The sequence below is a fragment of the Episyrphus balteatus genome, chromosome 2, assembly GCF_945859705.1.
Source record: "Episyrphus balteatus chromosome 2, idEpiBalt1.1, whole genome shotgun sequence".
Lineage (NCBI taxonomy): Eukaryota > Metazoa > Arthropoda > Insecta > Diptera > Syrphidae > Episyrphus > Episyrphus balteatus.
This window is the reverse complement of record NC_079135.1, coordinates 109,809,806-109,833,804: the sequence shown is the minus strand read 5'-3', so window position 1 is coordinate 109,833,804 and position 23,999 is coordinate 109,809,806. Positions and strand designations below refer to the sequence as shown.

The 23,999-nt window shown below is 29.2% G+C and overlaps 1 protein-coding gene across 3 annotated transcripts in view; it reads right to left on the bottom strand.

Annotated features, from left to right (window-relative positions):
• LOC129912297 (uncharacterized) overlaps window positions 1–23,999 on the bottom strand; it is a 156,310-nt gene that overhangs the window by 89,676 nt on the left and 42,635 nt on the right. Inside the window, exon 1 of one of the 3 annotated variants that reach the window (XM_055990502.1) lies at window positions 5,932–6,248. The exons of 1 other annotated variant lie outside the window; for it this stretch is intronic. The gene's annotated coding sequence lies outside the window, so the exon portion shown is untranslated. Of the gene's footprint in view, window positions 1–5,931; window positions 6,249–23,999 lie in introns of those variants that run through there. One more of the 3 variants, XM_055990503.1, reaches the window with a different exon arrangement.

Here is a 23,999-nt window from a genome sequence, read left to right as displayed (position 1 = left end):
GCAAAAAAAAAAACAAACAAGCACAGATAGCTTTTTTATGTCTGTCTGGATGAGAGTTTAAGTTTAATTTTTAAAAAAAGTTTTCAAATCAATTTTAATGCAATATAGAAGGTATTTTATAATCAAGAAGTAGGTATGTCATTTCATTTTTGGGAAGTGATTTTTCATCGATTTATATTGTCGTTATGAAAATAATTAGTTACTAATTGCACAAATTAAAATAATTAAGTCGCAATGAAATTTAATGAATTAACGGAAAAGTAGGTATATTAAAAGTTTTTATAGATAAATCATTAAGTTGTCAATTATTAGTTACATTTATACTTATTTATAAGAAAGATTAAAAAAGAGTAAGTTAAACTTTTGAAGAAAAGTTGTCGTTTACAATAATTAAGAAAGACACAAAGATCAAAGTTTTCCTTCGCAAAAAAAAAAATATATATATTTCAATGGAACATGGTGTACAGGTCAAGTACATAATAAGATAATTGTTAATAATAACAAAATTACACAAATGTTTGGATAATTGAATAAAAAAAAAAAAATAAACTTTATCAAATGAAATGACATTTGTGCATTTTTTCTCTCAAAAATATTGCTGGTTAAATTGAAGTGGTAAATTAACCCGAACTTTATCCTGAGTTAAGATCGATATTTTTAATGGGCTTCAAAGTCCAACTAATATTCTTATATGTATCCCTTGTTTTGAGTGCAAATGTTTATCGAGTGATGCGAATGATTAATACGAGAAAAAGTTAGATATTTTTTTAAGCTATCGTGGAGATTTTAGTGTAAGAGAAAACAACCAAGTTTACTTAGCTTATTCTATATTGAAGAGGATCTGCGTGGGTGCAGTGCTTTGTAGCTCGTAAATAATCACTTTTTGACCTATTTTTTACGGGAGTCGTACGAGATCCCCCTAAAAAAATATCAACATGGCACAAAATCTCCAAAAAATTTAATCCAATATCTCCAAGAGGAAATCTCCATGGACAAAATCTCCAAAGAAACAATTTTGTTTGCCAAAATCTCCAAATCCCCAATGTCCAGTTGCTACTACTAACGCCGTTGCTCTTGGGGCAAGGACATGACATTCTTTTACCGTTATGACATGATAACGACAGTGTTTTTGAAGAACAATTTATGAATGTACTTGACGTTTGTCAGAATTATTAATAAATGGAAGTGTCTGTTGATTTTCATAACAAAAGTTACTATGGATGGGATTATTGTATGAAGATGAAATTAAGGACGAAAAAGCTAATAATAAATGGATAAGGCTATCATTTCCATTCAAAAAACAAAGAGCAAATTATGTACATATGTCAAAAACAAATATATTCAAGTAGTGAATTATGCGATTAAATCACGCGATTTCATCGCACTACTTGAACAAATTTTTTGTTTGGAGATTTTGGCTTGGAGATTTTTGCTATGGGGATTTTCTCTTTGGAGATTTTGCTGCTGGGGATTTCAGTTTGGGGATTTTGGGTTTGGGGATTTTAGTTTGGGGATTATGTCTAGGGGAAAACGTCACCGACCCATATTTTTACTTGTTACCTTTTAGAGATTTTTCTTGGATGCTTCAGTTGATTTTGTCGTAAGTTTAGAGTTTATCAAGTAAATATTCTATCTATCATTTTTCTTGTTTGAGAATATTTGAAACACTCAAAAATGTAACATGAGAGTATTTTTTAGTAATTTTTAACCAGACACAACAGAAAAAAAAGTTGAATATACAAAAAATACATTTATTTTTGAAGCACAAGAATTCACCTAAACTAACGAACGGCATAGTTAAATCTACAATTTTGAAGTTTTTTCCTATATTATTTCTTGTCTAGACATTTTTTAAATACTTATTACCTCAATGACCAAGTAAAATACACGATAACATTATCTAAAAATATTAAATCAAGTTTTCATCTCAGCTCTTTCGTTTTAAATTTGTATGAAAAATCTGGTTTACAAAATTGGTACACCATTTAAAAAAAAAATATTAATCAACACTTAAAAAACATAAATAAAAAAAAAATTCAAAAATATAAACTCGTTTGTTTGCTGTAAATTTCAAACGAAAAGAAAAATTATGTTAATATGCTCAGGTACAAGTTTGTAGTATTTTTCTTTCTAAAACCTATAATTTTTAAGATATTTTTTTTGCAATTTTTGACGTCATATAACGGAACCAGGAACGAAGGTAACTTCAAGACTTTTCGCGATAGGTTTGAATGAAACGGTTAACGGTAAGTTTAAAAAAAAATTACTTTTTTATATTTAAATTGTTTGTTATTTAGGGAAGAAGACTTTGAAAATTTGAAGTTCGACGATGAATTAAGGATAAATACGTCGGTAATTAAGATTCTAGGGAAATTTAAAAATTATCAGTAAGATTAAATCAATATTTTTTATAATATACCCAAGTCTGTGGTACTAACTCGATCTTTTGGAAGAATTTGCTAGAATGTTATGGCTTTTTATGTAATTATTCATAAAATAATGGGGTGCCTATTGTTTCGTTGTTTTTACTTCGATTTCTATCCCGAATAAGAGTTCAAATGACTACTAAAAGAATTTTTTTTAACAAAATCTTCGTTTGGGTATTCAACAACCTGCCCTATAAGTATAAAAAAATCTCATTATAAGCTATAAGCTTCCAGGTCAAAACAGGTTGGATGCAAATTTTTAACATTTTAAGTCAAACATTCAACTCTAAGGTTATTGCGCAAGAGTATAGAGAGGAGCAACTTCAACTACCATTTATATTTATCGGTAATAACTACAATTAATCCAACGAACATTATAGCTATAACTTCAATTGTTCAGTTAAATTTTTGAAATTAAGATTGTCAAAATTCACTTCCGACTCTACATTTAAATTATAAAAATATCCACAAATTACGAGTAATTAAACTTAACATACAATACCTAATTATATTATTTTAATGGGTTAAGGAAATGTAAACTAATAACATTTGAAATTTATAATAAGCCAACGATATATAGCTTTATAAGAGGAAAAAATTAATAAAATTCAATATTAAAATTGAGCATTAAAAAAATATAAGTTTAATACAACAACAAAAAAATATATTTAAAATTTAAGTACCTACTAAACAAATTGCCAAGCAATAAAATGCAAGATGAATTAGTTTTAATTACGAAGTAAAAATAAGGCCAACTTCTATTTTTGTATCTGATCCTATAATTTTTTGCAAATATAAGTATGTAGGTACTATTCAGAATTCAATTTCGAAAAATAAAAAAAAATGTAAGTACTGAAAAAAAGGACTTTAAGACAACAAATTTTTGCTTCTGAATCCATGTTTTCTTCTTCAAAAGAATGTAATTGATATCAGTCCCTTAATCGTATGTATGCATAATCACTGATATTGTCAAAAAAGTGAGTCAACAAATCCCAGGTAGCCTCCTTACAAAAAAAAAAAAAACAAAAATAATCACAAAGTTAAACCAAAAAACTCATCAATTAGCAGTCACCCCATATAACACTGTCCATAAACAGAAAATAAATTCTTTCCAATTTGCTGGACACACTGAATTATTATTTTATTCATTGATTTACTCTGTCTGATACGTGATGACCGCCAAACAGAAAAGAAAAAAACAACATTAAATAAATGATGACACAAACGAAAAAAAAAACGAAAAACAAAACATTGAAATCGTGAACCTTTTCATATTCAAATAAAATAAAATACTTTTGCTGCGACACATCACCCACGACTTAAAGGGGTGGCATCAAAATAACAAAAATAAACACAAAAGGCCACTCACTACACTATAATACAACCCTGTTATGAGTAAGCTGATAGATTTTAACAAAATGTCCTCACACCCAAAAACCATTAACAATGCAAAATTATACCAAATCCCTGAGAAATACTTAAAAACCAACTACATTTTATTTTATTTAAGTCAAACAACACAACACGAAAAATCAACTACAATTATTATACCAACTGTCCATTGCAGAGGGGTTTTTTTTTTTGCAAATTTGAAGGCATGCACACAGAGAGCAGAGCAACCACTACATGAACTCAATGTCGAATCGTGACAATACAACTTTTTGTGAGACCGAAAAAAATCAATCAATTTTTTTTTTCGTCTCTCGTTTTTCAAAATAAAATAAAGGTATCACACAAAATTGTTTGCATCAAATAAAAATAAAGACGAACAAAAAACCTTTCTGTCTCTCGACTAACTATAAAATACAACCACACAATATGCACATTTTAAAATAAATTAAATAACAAAATAACTATTTTGTTGACATCATTGTTTTGTTATTCTTTATCCTATTTCTCTCTTTAGTGGTGACTTTAGTGTGGCAGTTAAATAAAAAATAGTTGGAAAAAAAAATTGAACAAACGCCGACGATTTGTTTCATTTTCATGATCTTCAATGCTCACGGATTCTATTATAGCTCTATTGCCTGTTTTCCGGCAGTCATCAGCTCGATGAATAGAGTGATGCACATCGCCAAACAAACTTACATAACTCTTTTTATTTCAAAGCTTCATTGCGCTGTTTTATTTTTTATTTATTTTCTTTTTAAACTTATTTTTTTAGTGGAGTTTTTTTTTGTAATTTTTTGTAGGTTTACAGACAGTTGGTTTTGAGGAATTCAGTTGGAGAATCTTTTCTAAGGAATTTTTTGTTTTTTTTTTTTATGGTGTTGATAATTGAAAATTAAATTAAGTTACACTTTTAAGATTTTTAGACCAATTAATAAATTTTATACCACTTTTATACCAATTGGAGTTTGTTTAAAACAATCTTTTCGAGGTAATTTTTAACTTTTCTTTGTTTTTACACAATTTAGAGGTATTTTGTACTATTTATAATTTAAGACCAATTAAAAAATGTTATACCACTTTTATTAAACTTTATACCAATTGAAATTTGTTTAAAACAATCTTAACACATTAATTTTAAGCACTTCTTCCTTTTTAAACAAAATAATGATGCATTTTGCACTTTACAGAATTTTCGACCAATTAAAAAATGGTACACCACTGTTTTTTAAATTTTATACCAATTGAAATTTGCTAGGAACAATTTTTCCAAACTAATTTTTAGCAGTTTTTTGTTAGTTCACGAAATCTAAAGTATTTTTCCTTTTTCAATATTTTAGACCAGTTGCATTAGGTGACTGCGATCTGCAAAAAAACTCCCAGTTAGATTTATCTTTATTCACTACGAGTACATCAGAACAGAAGTGAATTTTTTAAATTTCAACATTTTAAGGGCATTTATACCATTTAAATTGGCCAATTAGATTGTTGGACAGATCGATTTATACGATTTATAATTTTTCGACCATTTTTTTTCCAATTAAGATTTCAGTATGTATTTAAGGCTTCACGTGTTTCAGTAAGGTACTAAACTTTGGGGATTACCAAAAATTAAATTATTTTATACCATCCGATGGTACATTTGAAGACATTTTCGAACACTCTGATATCTCTTAAATTTCCGTCGAAATTTTCTGCGGTTGTTTATAATTTGAATCCACTTTAAACTCGGATTTATTTATAGGTATAATAACTACGTTGTCTGTGATAGAAGAATAGGTACTTTTGCAATAAAATAACTAGATTAAAATTTATACCAGTCACACGATAGTCTAACAATACTTTATGAACTCATAAAATTTTGTGCGAGTGTGGAAGTAAATAAAAACAATTCAAACAAAATTTCATGATTTGAAATTTAAACGTCTGGTCAATTTTTTTTTTAATTTTTAGACCATTAAAGAAATATTTTATTTAAAATTTTGTGGAAGTTTTTAGACATTATATTCATTGGTTTATCCCTTTCGACCAGTTAGCTTTCAGGTAAAATTTTCGACGAAGGATTGTTTGCACTTAATAAACACATTCAAATCTGTTTTAGACCAATTAATCTTACTTTTCTTTGGATGATCACTTTTTTGTATTAATTTTATTGTGAAAACTCAGAATGGAAAAAATTGAGTTCAATACTCTTCTAATTTAATCTTGACGTGAAGAACACCCCATCCAGTGTTTTAGAACAGATTACAAGTTTTTAGACCAATTAGATTTTTTTTTACTAAAAATTTAATATTCAATCCGACGACAATTAATAAACAAATTCAAATGAAATAATAAAAAAAATAGCTACAATCGACAAGTTAGCAAAGCCCGACGACGTGATGCGCACGTTAACTCTTTAGAGCAGTTACACCTGAACTGACTTTTCAAGAAGAAAAATAATATTAAACTAACAACAAACAAAAAAAAAACACTAAAAAAAAAAAAAAAAATCGAAAAGAAAACACACATTTCAGTGTGCTTTTTGGCGCGGTATGACGACGGCAGTAGTTGTAGAGAAGTCTCTCTCTACTCAGCAAAAGCAGTGCGCTTTGGAATTTCTTCACTTATAGCTTAGCAATATTATTTCAAGCTGCTGAGTTGAAAACTGTTGAGCTGAGATTACTTCAATTGCTGCTGGTAAAAAAGATACAAATATAAACAAACTTTATACACATTTAAAAAAAAATATAAGAAAAAACTTTACTCTTTTTCCAGCGCACAAAATTTTCGAGAGGGAAACGAAAAAAAATGGCACGACGCATTACCACTCTATATCCATATTATAAGTATCTAGTATATAAACACCCTAATACACCACCCCACAACACACCTCTTTTTTGTACTACTTGGTCATTGTATTTGACTGCAAAGTGTTCACCTATTTCACTCTTTTAGAGTAATCTCACAAAAAACAAGCCTTACAGAGTATAGTCAGTAGCCATCGGCATACTACTCAGGGAGGTAACGAAAGATAGATACAAATAGACAAAAAAAAAATAAATAGTTAAATACACTATATTGCAGCAGTCAGTACTCAGTTGCAGTGAAGTTTTCCTATGAGAGTATCTAGTATCTAAATTTCAAGCGGGCATAGTCAGTACTGTGTTGTGACTCTCAAAAAAAAGCCTCAAAGTGAAAGAATACATACAATTACAGACACACCACAGACAAGTCAGGGGCGGATTTTTTCTGTAAAATAAGTTTATCAAATACAAACTGAAACCTTGGTAATTCCAACAAAAAACATCACTTTTTTTCATGGTCTAAAAAGGTCTAAAAAGTTCTATTCGTGTACTGAAAAAGAAATCACTTCACACTATTTTATATTTATTGTTACTTTAGGTAGATTTTACCAAGCATGTAGCTTTTCTAGGTGCTTTTATGGCTACCCAAAAAAAATCAATGAATTTTACACTTGAACAAAAATATGTATGTTGTAGTTTTTAAGGTGAAATAAAACAAATCAACTTAAGCTTCTTCACAGGAATGTTATATGGACTACATTCAATCAAGTGCCAATTTTTCAATAGTCATTTAAACAGTCAGTTAGCACTTATTCCTCAGATAGCAAAAAAATCAATTTTTCAACAGTCAAATAAATCTTATTCCTAGGAATAAGACTATTTGCTTCTTTCAGAGACGAATAAAAATTATTCTAAGGAATAATCTCAACAAAAATAATGTTTCAAATGTCAAAGCTCTTTTGAAAGAAAATTTGATTAAACAAAAACAAATACGAATAAAAATGACGTTTAATTTTGAAAATTTTTGAATTTGACATTTTTTTTTTTTTTGTTATTCTGTAGAATAGCTAACTGGGTGATTGAAAAATTCAATGTTTTTATCTGATTGTTTATGAGCCTAATAACTTTATTCGTCGGATAGTTAACTGAGGATTGAAAAATCGGCTCTAAGTCAAATAAATAACATTTGAGGGGCAATCCAAAAACTAGTGTATTTAATTTTTCTTTTAAAAAAAGGTCACTGTGGTGTATGCGTACTTTTTTTGTGTGGTGAATAAAAACTAATTCTTCTAGTATAATTTTTAAACTAAGCGTAGGATAGCGGAAATAAAAGTTGGGCTACCCTCCCAACTAACAATTTTACTTCCACAAGGTTAGGATATTTAATTTCTTGCAGCTAATATCTCTACAGGGCTTGTATTTAGTTTGTGAATCGAAAATTCAAACTTCCGAGGCTTAACTTTCGTTAACCGCTTCCTAGAAACCTAGTGCAAGTGGAATTTAAAAATTTCTACAAGCATTAATGAAAACATTTCGTTTAAATTTCAATATGGCCACATGAAATTCCATTGTAGAAGCACAAGAAATAAAAGCCAATATCTGACTTCTTTTAAATGGCTTTGCAAAAGAAATTGTATTAGAACTGCTTACAAAATCTTTATGAATGTAATGTATTTTTTTTTTATCCAATTCGAAAATTATTAGACTCAAAAATTACTTAGGTATAGGTTTTTTAGTATGGTAGAAGTACCTACAACTTATACAATTGCCTTCAATGCATTTATTATTATAGTTCTATATTACCAAAATTATGTCAATAGTATATGAGTCGTGATATTCATTAAAAAAAAAATTACGTTGAATTTCAAATAAACCGCAGTTAAACGGTTTTGCCTTTTTAAACAAATATTCCACAAAATAAATGTGTTATAGTTACTCCATTCTAATATTTGAATTAAAAAATTGTTGAATCATTGTTTTTGATTGAAAATTATGTTTAATATCACTTTCAAATAAAACGACTTACATAATTGTATGTTTTGCATCTCTTTGTGAGAAAAAAAGAAGTTCAATTTACGGCGCATGCGCGAAAAGCTTTTAGTTTTATATGTTTGCCTTAGCGAAGTTAGGGGATATTTATTTATATTTGTAGAAGTTCTTTAAGTACAAGCAAAACATTGTAAAAAGCATTTAATTTTATAAGTTTGCCTAAGCGAAGTTAGGCTCCCTAATTTTATTTCTAGAAGCCCTGTGAAAGTGAGTACAAGCCAAATTTTTTAAACTGTCAGGCAAACTCATGAGAATAAGAAATATTGGGATAAGTGCCATTATGGTGACCGTTTTTGGTTTTTTTATTCATTGTTATAAAGAAATAAATGAAAAAGTGAATCTTTTCATATCGGTAATTGGTTTAAAATAGTGATATTAAAAATGGTTTACTGACCAATTCGGAGTTCATATTCAAGTAAGTGGAGAAGAAAGGAAAACAAGATTTTAATCTTCTCCACTTATTTAAATATAAAATAGTGATGGACATTTTAGATTTTTTATCTAAGTTCAAAACAAAGTTAATTCTCTAATTTTTAAGAAAAATCCAAAAGCCCAAAAAAATTAAAGATTTTTTTTCTGCTTCGGAAAAATGGGGCTTGACGGCATACGGGTGAAACCTCTAAAGTCTAAAAAAAACCGAATTTTTCAGATATTCCAGAAAAAATTGTTCTTGAGTAACAAGTTATTCTCTTTCATCTTCTCAATAATGACATGGTTTGACAATCAGTATATAATATTATTTAGTCTTTATTAAATAATTTTTTACAAGATAAAAAAAAAAAGTAGAAAATAACCAAAAATAATAACTTTGAAAAAAAAAAACACAAATGGTCACCATATTCTTTAAGATAGTGCAACTCATCAGGAAGTTAAATCGAAGCCCTTAGGAAGCTCTGGTTTCAACTATAGTCCAAATTTGAAACTCTTTTATTATATACCTGAGTAGCTCGATGGGTAAGGTACCGGACTATCAATCAGGATGTACGTGGTTCAAATCCAGCAAAATGCGTCAAGTGTAAGTAAGAAGTTTTTTTCTCAATATAATTGTGTTTGGAAATTTAATTTCAGAAGCAAAACTTGTCTGGATCGAAAACAAAGAAGAAAATGAAAAAATAAAATGTAATCGGTACAAAAAAAAAAATAAAATGAAAAAAAAATATTTTTTTTTCTTTATTCTATTTGGGATATACCTCGTTTAGACTTTCACAATCCTTCGACAAGTCTACTCAGAGCTTCTAAATAAAAATAAAAGCCTGCAACAATAATAAACATTTTCAAATTTCAAATGTTGTTTGTTTCTATAAGGCATTAAAGACATGTTATGAGTCTCTCCAATCAACTTGCATATGACTCTTCTAAGGCATATCAAGCTTCTCGGGTGGGCCAGATGGGCTTCTCTATGGTCGTATACAAGCAATATTTCTAAAATCGAAACAGCTTCGTTAGACCCTTGTGGAAGTAAAATTGTTAGTTGGGCTGGGCTAACCTTGGGCAAACAAACCACTGTTTCAAACTAACGATTTTTTCACAGGAAAAAAATCACATTTTTTTTTCGGTTTCTTGTATGAAACAAAATTTTTGTTGTATCATTTGAAAAAATAGTGAAATGAAGAAAAAACAAAGTTGGGCTATCTTGGGCTAACGTTATGCAAACGAACCACAGTGCAAAAGGAACAATTTTTACACCGAATGAAAAAAATATGTTTTTGTAATTTTTGAGGTGAAAAAAAAATAATTCTGTTATAATCTTAGAACTAAGGGTGGGCTAGAGAAAAATAATCTTGGGATAACTTTGGGCAGTCGAACCAGGTAGGTTTGAAAAAAAAAAAAATAGCATTTGGGGTAGCCAACTTCACATAGCTTATTTTTTTGATACTATTCGATTTTCTAGCTGTTTCAAGAGCCCGATTTACAGATTAAAGCCTGTTTCGTTTATTGCAAATGGAAATTTAACCATAAGAATTAGGAATTTGAAATGATATAATTTTCACCTCATTAGAATGAAATGAGCTTGAATAGGTCAAATCACTTCAATAATTTGCAAATGAATTGAAGTTTTCACTTAACTTGGTAAAGCAGACTCTTAAACCAAAATGTAAAAAGAATGTGTAAAACATGTATAAAAAGAACAATTTCAGATAGTCCATATTTTTTTCCTTTCACGAGCTTCGATATTAATTTTAAGTTTAAGTTAAAAAAATAACATGCTGTTTTAAAAACAATATTTATTTCCCAACCCAACGAGGTATTTTTTTTTTATGAAAATCCGTTGAGAATTGACTAAGAAAACAGATTTTAAACAATTGCAACTCAATATAGAAATTGGGGGTTGTACGTTAGTTATCTGTAAGTTTTGTAAATTTAAAATTTCTACCTCGATTGAAATCGTTTAAACTTTTTTCTTAGCCACTTAGGTGAAAATTTAAAGAAGATAGATTTGTTGGAATGGATGGAGGTTCCATCCAGATTTTGGGGTGTAACGTATTTTTTAAGTAACATTTTGAAATCAGTAAAACGTGATAAGTCTCTGTCTGCATATATTTTGATGTCAAACGGTGTAATTAGGGAGCGGGTCATAATTCTGCTTGTCAAAATTCTGTACGACAAAATTCTGTGGGGTCAAAATACTGTAATACCATAATTCTGTACGTCATTATACTGTAAATACAAAATTCTGTACGTCAAAATACTGTATGAACAAAATACTGACATGCAAAATTCTGTTTTGTAAAATTCTGTACGGCAAAATACTGTATATAGAAATTCTGTAAAAATGCTGTAAAAAAATATCGTTTTGATAATGTAAAAAAGTGCGCGCACTTTTTTACATTATCAAAACGATATTTTTTTACAGCATTTTTACAGAATTTTGATATACAGAATTTTGATGTACAGAATTTTTAAATACAGTATTTTGACCAACCAGAATTTTGCTGTACAGAATTTTGACTTTCAGAATTTTGTTCGTACAGCATTTTGCACATACAGAATTTTGACTTACAGTATTTGGGCATACAGTATTTTGAATACAGAATTTCGCAACATACAGAATTTCGACCCCAACCCGTGTAATTATTGTACATAAGCAGTATACGTTCATTGCATGAATATGGCAATATTTTACTTTCATAAGTGTGATGATAAACATCATGCATGTGATTTTATAACTCTTCGACCTTGTTCAAAAATGGCATTAAAATTAAATGTACCTTTTTACTTGCTCTATAGGACAAGTATTGGTTTCGTGTAGAACAAACAAATTTGAGGTTTTAATCAAAACCAACATTACGATGATGGAGAAGACCAAAAAAAGTAGTTTTCCTCATGCCGTCCGTCGGTCTGTGCGTGTGTGCGTCTGTGCGTCCATCTGTACATGGATCTAGGGCCTAAACGGATGGATGGATTTGCTTGAAACTTGGTACAGATGATTTTTACGTAATTCCCTAGACCCTTTTTTTTTCATTTTTTTAATATTACTTTTTTAACGCATATCTCCCATATAACGTTTTCGAGGTATTGCAACTTTCTCGAAAACGGCTCTAACGGTTTCGATTAAATTTGGTGTACGTAATAATCTTATTGATTCTAACAAAACTGCATTTTTAGTTTTTCCCAAAAAATTCAGAAAACGGAAATATGGCGTTTCCGTTTTTCAAAAATTGACATATTTTTTAAGTTCATATATTTCATCAAAGCATAAGTCAATTTTATTCAAAATTTACAGAAATCATTTTGAAGTATCAAATGTAAAAAAAAATAAAAAAGATTTTCAAAAAAAAATTTTTCTAAAACGTTTTTGAAAAACAAAATTTTTTTAACTTTCAATTTTTTTTCTTTTTTAATTTTTTTCTCGACACTAATAAACAAAATCTTAAATTTTCAATAGATATTTAAGATAAAGATACTTTGAACTACAAGAGCAAGTTCGTGCGACCCAGTCGTGCATTTTATTTTATTTACTTATAAAAAAACGTTAAATGGGTGATGATATAATAATGTAGGGAAAATCGATTGTATCGCTACGGATGGCCGGAGGTGAGGAGGAAGTGCAAATTGGGGCGGTTTGAAAAAAGGGGTTTAGAAAATAAGCTATGTAAATTTATAGATCATTTACATGTATAGTATATGGTTCTAATGTTTTTTCTTTATAATTTGTTAATAACTACTTTTTTTTTTTATTGGTCAAATTTGATTCGTTAATTTTATTGAGATTTGCATTTTTTAATAAATGCATGTTTGTAATACCTACATAACATTCTTAAACATTAAAAATTCTGTTTTAATGCTGAATATTTTTGAAACACACTTTGTTAGAAAACTTGTTGATGAAAACTTAAAAAATCAGTAGCAGTTTGTTCCTTAAATTTTATTTACAAGAGTTTCTTCTGATGGAGTAAAATTCTCGCAAGACCATTTTATGTTTATATACAATCCGCTCCTGGTGACAACAGAAAAATGGCAAAACTTTGCTCAGAGCACTTTGTGTGTTTTGAGCTCTTTTAAGTTTTTTTTGATACTTTAGAAGCGTATAGTAGATACAAAAATAGTCATCATGCTGACTGCTGCTGAGTAATACTGACATTGTTGTTGTTGTTTAAAGGCTCTTTCTCTATCTGACGACGGTTTTTCTTCGTTTTTCAAGTGTTATTTTAGAGGGTTTTTCTTAACGGTAATAGTTGAAATAGAGAGGAAAGGAAAATGCGGGAAACCAATAGACAAAAAAAAAAAACAACCGCTTAAGGTAGGGAGGGTAAAAAAAAATGCATTCGTCGTCGTCGTTTTTTTGTTGTTGTCGTCATCGTACCTAGTCGTCGCGTCGTGCACAACGAGGGCACTATAATGAGCAGTAAATAAACGATCTACAATTATTGTCGTTGTTATTTATATTTTTTTAGTTGTTTATATGGGCAAGAAAAATATTTCTTGACTCTTGATGATGTTTGGCGGGAAATGTACTTATTTGGGATTCAACATCACAACAATAGAGAGAGAGAGAGAGAGAGACCCACCTATGACCCATATGCTTACTTACCTACATGTTCACATGTCATATTAGACAAGACACATGCAAGTATTTATATTTGTGTTTAGGTAAGTCACCCTTTTACTTTTTTATGAGACTTTTGTTGTTGATAAATAACGATTCTTAAGTCGACTTGTGTTGAGAGCTTTTTTTCTTCAAAAGTGGCAACTCACTTAATAGAGAAGTCATGAGGCTGAGATTGTTTAAAGATAAAAGAACTGTTAAGCTTAAGATCTCAATAAAAATTATTTGAAACTGGTCTAAAATTGAACCACTCGTCTAAACATAGAAGATTGTGTCTAATTTGTCTCTATTCGTTTCAATTTTCGTTTGGAGTTTGGATCAAATATGGTGGGAAGCTGTTGAGAAATCAAGCTATCTCAAGAACCTTAACAAAGTACAGAGACTAGCGTGTATAGGGATTACAGGGGCACAAAGGTCTACGCCACAAGCAGGTTTAGAAATGATCTTGGACCTTCCAGTCCTGGACGAGTTCATAAGATGCACGGCAGCCAAAAGCGCACTTCGATTAAAAGAACTGGGCTACTGGAAGCAAAACACTTATGGTCATGGGTCTATCATGCAAAGATACGACACAGTTCCTGGATTGGAAGCGACTACAGATTACATTCCACCCTTGGTAGATTTCAATAAAAAATTTTCCATTTTAATACCTGAAAGAAAAGGATGGGATCACAATTCGCTTATCAGCAAACAAGGAATACCCTTCTACACTGATGGTTCAAAAATGGAATCAGGAACAGGAGCTGGGGTGTTCTGCAAACCTCTCAATATTAGAGAATCATTCAGACTCCCAGACGATTGTAGTGTCTTTCAGGCTGAAATTTTTGCTATAGAGAAAGCGGCAGAATTGGTACTCAAAGAAAAACTAATCTCCTCGGAGATTACATTCTTTGTGGACAGTCAGGCTGCTATCAAAGCTCTAGACAGTGAGACAATAAGATCCAAGGCGGTTTTAAACTGCAGGAAAAGAATCAATAGTATTTGCTACACTAACCAAGTTAAACTCTGCTGGGTTCCTGGACATAGCAAAATAGAAGGGAATGAAATAGTGGATGAACTAGCTAGGTTAGGCTCAGCATCAAATGAGAATATTAGCATCCAATTAGCAAAGGGACCAGATATCCCTATCGGTGTGCTCAAAAGGAGAATAGACCTATTGACTAGAGAACAAATCAATAACACCTGGAAAACTAGGGACGATTGCATTATTTCTAGAAGTTTATGGCCCAAAACCAATGAAAAAGAAACTCGGTATTTATTATCCCTGAGCAAAAAGAACATTAGAGTCTTGATAGGTGTACTAACGGGTCATTGTGCCATTGGCACAATGGCTATTAGAATGGGTGTATTTGCACCTGATTTCTGTAGGAGCTGTCAAGATGTAGAGGAGATAGAATCCATTAAACACCTGCTCTGCGAATGTCCAAACCTCCAAACAAACCGACTTCGTTTCTTTGGAACGAGGTTCGTGGAAGAACTGGACGATCTAGCGCAGGTACCAATGGCTAACATGAGAAAATTTATTGAAAGTACAGGATGGTTCGTTAATGATCCAGTCTTTGTAAACCGATAGACCAGTTTAGGAACATCATTGCGATTTTTAAAATAAGAGGGTATCACAATGGACCAACAGGCCCCCGTGTATGCAGCAGCTTAGCTGTGCACCACCCTATTAACCTAACCTAACCTAACCTTGGATCAAATTTTAAAATAATTTTATTCTAGAATGTATACCATTTGTATAAACCATTTGTGTATATTATACCAGACGATTGGTATCAAATGGTATAGTTCCAACAGAAAATGATTCATATTTGCTTGATTTATTTCTATGGAAAGTAAAATATTGTTTAAATAGACACTGTGGACGTTTATACCAGTTGGTGATTGGTATAAAACTGCAATAACGAGTTTTACTTGAAAGAAGTTAACAATAAAAGTGAAAAAATGTAGAAAAAAACATTTAAATTTATACCAATTTATTCATCTACCAATTGATTGGTATAAAATGCCATATCACCGAAAAAAATTTCTTTGATTTTTGGGGTTTCTTTCAAACAAAAATTGTTAATTTACCCTACATCAATGAATCGAAAAGCTTGAGAATTTTACTTGAATGAATGTTGTTTAGGTTAATATCCGCACACATTAAGATACAGATTTAGATATAGTGTATAGATATTTTCCGATCTTAGATTCAAGACAAAAAAGAAAAACAACAAAAAACCTACAAAAAGAGGTAAATCTAGTATGAATACGTAGTTGTTTTATGTTGAGCAAGATCTCTAACAACAAGTGCAAAATTTATACTATATGCAAATGCATAATAATAAATGATCAAGTGTTTGAATTGGATTTTTGATGATGGTGGGAATTATAAGAAATAGTTGAAATTCTACTTAAATATATAAAAATAAAAATTTTAACGCACGATTTTTATTTGAATACTTTTAACTTAGTTGATAGAATTTGTTTTTTCTTCTTATTCGTGATTGTAAATGATATATGTATGGCAGGCGGTATAGTTTTAGAAGTGGCTTGAGGCTACTTGAATTTTTATATAAATAAAATACATAGACATCATTAACCTATGTGTATGACCCCAAAGATCAAAAGAGAATTATTATTAGTGAAGGTGATTTAATTTAATCGAATGTAACAATCGACAAATTATCGGAGAATTTGTTTTTTATTTTTTATTCATAATGTGGAATAGGTATCCGCCTGCGATTTGGAAGAACAAATTGATTTTGTTTTTGTGTATTTTATGCTTAGAAGCTATTATGAATGAACAATAAAAGTGTTTGTTACAGGGTGTTTTTGAAGTGCTTCATTGATTGATACACTTGTACAGAAATCTGATTTTATTGAAAAGTTATTTTAGTTAGACAAAGTTAACACACTATGATTTTTACTTGCGAGAAAAGCTGAAACACCAAACATTTTTAAAAATGAATATCGTTCTCCTTAAGTTTTGGTTTATTTTTTTATATCAACTTGAAAAGAATACGAATAGTTTTTTTTTAATTACTTAAATGCACTGGCGGTCGAAATTAGCTGAAGGCTGGCAAAAAAGTGATTTTCTGTTTAGTTTTTATTTTTATATACAGGGTGTCCGGTAGAAAATGGATAAGCCTGAAATGGCTGATAGGTGCACTTTTGACTGTTCTGAAACCGAATCGAAAAAGTTTCTAACGCAACTAGTTTAGAAAATATTAGCTTTTTTTCTTCCAGTGTACTTTAAATCATCTTACGTTTTCTTTAACCACAACCACGAATGAATGAATTTTATAAATTTCTTATTTTTATAATTTTCTACAATAATTGGGTCACTACATAATAAGTTAAAAGTTTTTATAACTGTTGCATCTTTTCTTTTCTTTTAGATGCAAAATGTGAAAAAAAATATTTTATGAAAATTTTCAAACACCTGTGGTATAAAAAATAAAATGCACGACTGGGGTCGCACGAACTTGCTCTTAGAGTTAAAGTTGCTTAAATTTTTAAGACTTTTTATATAGAAATTTTGAAAAAAAAATTAAATTCGTTTAAAAAAAAAAAAATAAAATAAAATCTGAAACTAAATTGCCCTCCAAAACAAGAATGCAGTTTTGATTGATATATTACTATGCATTTTTAGAAAAAAATTTTTCAAAATTGTTAGAGCCGTTTTTTAAAAAACTAATTTTTTATAAATAATTTTTTGGAAAAAAAGTTTAAAAATAAAATTGGTATGCCATTTTGTAGAAATCACTAATCAACATCTAAAAACAAAATTTCAAAAAAATTGAATGTCCCGTTTTCGAAAATTTGATTTTTCAAAAAAAATATTTCAAAATTTTTTTAAAAATCCAAAAATTATTTTTTTTCAAAATTTTATTTTTGGCTTTTATTTAAATTATATAAATGCTTCTTCACAAAAAGTTTCGTTGAAATCGAATAAGCAGTTTTGGAGATAATCGGATTTGAAAAAAACAGTTCTATGGCAGGTACCGTTAATAATGATTTTCAAAAAAAAAAATTTTCATTAGAAGATAGACCTTAACTTACGAATGCATAACTTGATATATAGTACCTATATCGCAAGTAAAAATCCATAGGAACGTAGGTGGCCAACTTTTTTAAAAATATGCCCGTCTAAAGGGGATTGCAGAATGGTAAAAGTTTTTATCAAATCTAGAGTTACTAGGAAGTTGTTGGTACCAAAGTGCAAAAAAAGCCTATTAATTTAATAAAATATTTTAACTTTAAAATCTTAAGTTCTTCACATTGCTGCCACAAATGCATGGATTCCATCAGTTTTTTTAATCAGTCATATTCTACAATAATTCTTCTTACCTATAACTATTAAAAAAGTGTTATAACCGTTGAACAGTGGCTATACAAAAATAATTTAAAAATATTTGTTAGCTAATTTTCTAATAATAATAACCAGTTCAAAAGATAAAATAAGAAGTGGCTCACAATATTAACTGTAAATTAAATTGCATCTAACAAATATTGGATGTTTTTCGTAGCCCAATAAGATTAGGAATTGAACACAAATTCGAAAGTATTGCAACATTTTTGATGAGGTTGCGGGACCGAAAATCTTAATTTTTCTTTTAAACGAGATCATTAAGAAGTCAAAACTCAAAACGATGCACAATTGTATGCCCATGCCGAAACTGAGCAAACAAATATTTTTTTCTACTTTGCATTTTATTTTTATCTTTTCAATGGTTCATCCAAAAGGCTTGACAAAATCATTTTCTTTTATAAAATTGTCCGTTCTACAAAAAAAATCTTGATAATTTTTTTGATTTACCCCCGCGTTTCGAAGTTATTCAATTTTAAAATATAAAAAGTAATTTTTTTTCTTTTTTTCCGATTTTTTTAAGAAATTATTAGGTTTTTCAAAAAATTTGGCAAAATTTTCGAATATTTGTATTCTATGTTGTGTTTTGGTTTCACAGATCCTTTATATAACTCCCAAACCCCTAATACTATCATATTAGATTTCTTCAATAAATTCGAATTTTTCATTTTTTCAACTAAAAATTATGCTAATTAATTTTTCACGTTCGTTTTTTTTTTTTTTTAATTTTATAAATGCAATTTTGTACAATTTTATACAAGAAAATGATTAAATCTAGCCTTTTTGATGAACCATTAAAAAGATAAAAAATTCTAAACACAAATACAAAATCTTTGCCATACAAATCGTATGGGAAATAGAAATTTGCGATGCGGCGGTACTAAATGTTAACATTAAGGGCTGAAAATTTTACAGTATTTTTTTTCGTCATTTCCAACAATATTTTCGGTAATGCTTTGAACAAAAAAAATTTTTTTTTTAATCGGTCTAATCTTTAATATTAAATCAAGTTTGTTGCTCAGCTCTTTCGTTTTTAAACTTTTCAAATTCATTTGATGCAATTTTTTCAAAATTTTGTAAAAAAAAATCTTCACCAATATTGTAGGTATTTTAAATAAAATAAACCAATTTAAAATAAAATTAAAGCTTCCTATAATTTATAAAAACGTACATTTTCACAAAATTTTATTCAAGTTAAACTTTTTCTCTCGAAGATATACAAACATTAAAGCAATAAATTATTAAACAAAAAATTTGGGTTTTGGCATTTTTCTCAATATTTTTGACGTAATGTAAAAAATACCAAAATTAGAGTTGTAAATCTTTATATTATCTACAAATTGCATTTTGACTGTTTTCGATAGGACGTCTTCTATTGCCAGAAATCATAGAAACATTGTTTTAGCTCTTGCACCCCCTTTTTCCCTCCCCAACCTCACTTCCTCCTATCTATTGCAATATGTGGAATACATTTTTTCAAATAGTATTTGGTTTGGGTTCAAATAGTATTTGGATCACTTTCGTTCTAAGCAATGTTTTAATAATTTCTGGAAAATGGCAAATCAATATTTTTCTGTGAGAAATCAAATCATATATTTAAAGTTAATAATAATATCATATGGAATAATATGTCCAGGGTTTGCGGGCTATGAAATGTCATTCAAAAAAAAATTGAATAATATCGTAAAAAGGAGTTGAATGCGTCATATAAGGAATTCATTTTATGTGTTTTTATTTTTAATTTCTTAAAAATTAAAAATATATAAAAATAACTAGTAGAGTAACTAAAGCAAATTATTAGGGAACCCGGCTGAACAGCTCTGATTTTGACGATTTTTTTTTTCAAACGTAGGTAATTAAAAATACTTTAAAGTCTATAGATTAAAAATTGCCGGTGTTGCCGTATTGTTTTTAAAAATTAAAATTAATTTTTTTTTTTACAAAACCATTTTTTTTGCTTAAATTTCATAAAACAAATGATAGCAGTAAGGGACAATCTTCCATCGTTTAAGCGATAAATGCAATTTTCTAACATTCTGACCTCAAACACAAAAAAAATATTTTGAAAACAACGGCAACACCTACAATATTTTAAAATACATTTTTAAAAAGCCAGAAGCTCATTCTTATCTCTTAAATTTAAATCCACTAAATTTAATCAAGACTTTTTGAAAAAATGGTCCTCAAACTCAGAATTAAAAAAAAAATGTTATTAGAAAAATTTAAAATGACTTTTTTCCAAACTTTTTCTAATAAAATATGAATTTATTTAAAAAAAATTTTTGGCCATAAATATTATCAGTTGAATTTCGAAGCATAAAAGGTAAAATATATCACACTTTTGAAAAAAAAAAATGAAAAATTACTTCAATTTCAATTGTTTTTTTTTATTAAATCTGAATTTTTGCATTAAAATAATTAATTTTCTCAAAGACTGTGGTAAATAGGAACTTTAAATTTTTGCTATTTAACTTTCAACAGTAAGGGTTATTAAATGAATAAAAAATAATTTTATGTTTAGATGTTGAACTTTAAAAAAAAAATAAGTTACATTGTTTTTTAAAACTTTTATTAAAAAAAGTTCTTCGAAAATGAAATACTTTTTAATATTTTTCATAAACCGTAATTCATATTGACATTTCCTTTTATAATTTGAAATCATAATAAATGCGGCCAAAAAAATTTAAAAATAAATGCATTTTATATTACGACCAAGTTTAAAAAACGACATGTTAAAATTTTTTCAATAATTTTTTTTTTTTTCAAAAATCTGAGTTCAATTACCATTCTTTCAAAAGCCGTTCATTCAAATAACTTAATTTTAATTTTACATATATGAATAAGCTTCTAGCTTTTAAAAAATGTATACTTGAATATTGTAGGTGTTGCCGTTGTGTTCAAATATTTTTTTTTGTGTTTGAAGTCAATTAATAAGAAAATTGCATCTATCGCTTGAACTATGGAAGATTGTAACTCACTCCCATATATTTTTTTTCCTTGAATTTCCTAGACAATCTTTTGGCATCAATTAATTTATGAATTTTAAGAAAAATTTTTGAAAAAAATTTGTTTTTGTTCACAAAAATCTTCAATTAAATTTAAAAAATCAAAACGGCAACACCGGCAATTTTTAATCTATAGACTTTAAAGTATTTTTAATTACCGACGTTTGAAAAAAAAGATCATCAAAATCTAAGCTGTTCGGCAGGGTTCCCTAATATTGCCAAATAATAATCCGATTAAAAGTTTTAAATCTCAAATATCTCAATATCCAAAATTTTATCAAGGAGTGTAGGACACACAAAATCAAAAAAAAAAAAAAAAATCAGAAACCAACTTTAATTGAATCATTTATTTTCAAAACATGATAAGTCCATGATTTTAAATTTTACAGGAGAAGAAAAAAAAGCTCTATTTTCTTTTGATGTTGGTAGCAAAATTTATAAAAAATATATTCTGTAGAACTTTTGTCTAGGTATAAATTACCGTTTCGTTTTTAATTTTTGGAGCTATAGTTCAAAAGATAAAAAATAAAAACGCTTTTGGACTTATCATACTTTGAAAATAAACGGATGTGAAATTAGTTTTAAAATGGGTACACAACTTTGCTTTCATCCCCAGTCTATCACAAAATTGTATTTGAGATTAAAATATAATGTCCGGAGTGCTTCTTTAACTTTAAAGACGCTTTAAACATAAGATTTTCAGCCAGTAGCTTAATATAGCATTAACACATAAAAAAGCCGTTGTTTATTTTCAAAAGATGATAAGTCCGGGACTTATCCTGTTTTTTTGATACTAAAAAAATATTTCGCTTAGCTGTAAAATTGGATATACCTAGATGGAGTAGATACTTCATTATTTTGAAGATAGACGTGGTTATCTCTAGAGTAACAATTTAGTCAAAAAAACGAATTTTGAAAAAAAGTGGACTTATCATGTTTTGAAAATAAATGATTCAATTATTATTGAAGATTTGAATGAAACCAAGTTTCGATGCTAAAATTATAGCTATTACATGGAGTCCAATTCAATCATCAGACTCCTTTTACCGTATGTTCAATTCATTTAAAAAACTTTTATTTGAGTTGGGAATTTAATAAGTGACTTGGCAATTACAGTTAAATGAATTTGAAAAAAAAAAAATAATAAATGTTAAATAAATAACTCTCATTCCAAACAATCTAAGCCATTCATTCACAAACCATTCCAAAGCAAATAAAAAAAACAATAATGGTTAACCTTTGATTGCTCTCATTATTTAACAAAAGTTTCGCCCACTTATTAATTTTCCACATGCTTCTTTATCGTTCCTCTTAATTCGTGTCGAACACCAAACAAATCTACTCATTTCCATCAGATTAAGATACCAAAATGGAAAGAAAATCTAATTTTCCCACAACCTACAACAAGTTTTTTTTGTTAAACTTCGGTAGTGTTCTTGTAAAAACCTCGTGCACACTGTACACGTCAACAAAATGCTACAACTCCACCTATTTGCTTGCTTTCGTAGATGAGTTTTTTTTTCAATATATTGCTGGACTTAACAAAAAAAAAAAAAAAAACAAATAATCACAGAAAAAACTCCTCCTCCTCATCACACAAAGGAAGCGATAACCATTTGTAATGAAATATTGAATCATTTCGTCCGTCCTCGAGCTGCAAGCGAGCTTATCTCAGTAAAAATCTGTTTGCTCTGAGCAGTTCAGAAAAAATGTTTATATGCCATGTGCCAAGCCCATATGGTTATTACATGTGTGTGCCAGTGCGAACTACACCCAAGCCCCCGAGATTATGGAAGGCTTTCAATGACAGGTACCAAAAGTTCAAGCCCAAGAAAAATGCATAGTGCGCGGTCGGCTTGTACATGTGCATGCACTTTGGCGAGAAAACGTCAATAACTTAGGTCACCGTGTTCAAAATGTACACTCTTCTACTCTCCCTCATCGATTAAGTTTGACGTTCAGTCAGTAGATCGATTCAAAGTTTATGAGTCCGTTTGTCGTTCTAGAAACGACAACGACGACGCGACTTATCGTCGTCGTCATTTAGTCATCCAATAATGAATGCATAAATCAGTTACAGTTAGCCACCTTAAATGGCCGTTTTTTTTTATATGGTAACTCCCTTTTGCCAGCATGCCAACTCAGCCAAGGTATACGCCGCGAGTATATTCCTCCGTCAGCGATCTTGTTGACTCAGATCACGCCCTGAAGTTACCTTTTTTTTTTTTGCCTCTCCATTTAAGTTACGTCAGTTGGTGTGGTGCATGACCAAAAATTTTAAAAATAAACCAAAAAACACAAAATCGACTAACTGATGGAAGGGAAGTTCTGGCATAACGGACGTTTACGTCGTCATTGTTTTATGGAAAATGGGTGGCAGCCATAATATAATCAATGGTAGCGCAGTTATGAATATTTTGAATTAAAGCGATGGATTTATCGCACCTTATTAACATCTCAATTTATGGCCGCGAGGAAGAATGCAAGTTTTAGGTCAAATGAGAAAAATAGAAAATTGTTCGTTATCTTCGGAAAAGAGTTCACTTTTTGTTTGATGGGAAGTAATTTAAGGGCAAGTAAGGGTATCGTAAAAAATGAAACTATTTTTGTTGACATCAATACAAACAAGGAACGAAAGAACGACAAAGAAAGAACGAAGAACTTCAATAAGAAGGAATTCTGATGGAGTTCCACAAGAGAAAGTTTTTGGGCCAGTTCTTTTTAAATTTTTGAATAACTTTGTACTATGAACTTTTTACTCCTTTCAAGTATTTAATTTTTATGCTTTTAAGCATGTACTTGAAACCTGAGCGTAATCTTTATTTTTTTTTTCTAAGAAAAAATCATTTCCAACTGACAGTATAGTCGTTTTTCTTTGACAATGGCACAGCACAGAGATGTCAGAAGTATTAAGACATTTTTTTTTCTTTTTCTTTGTTT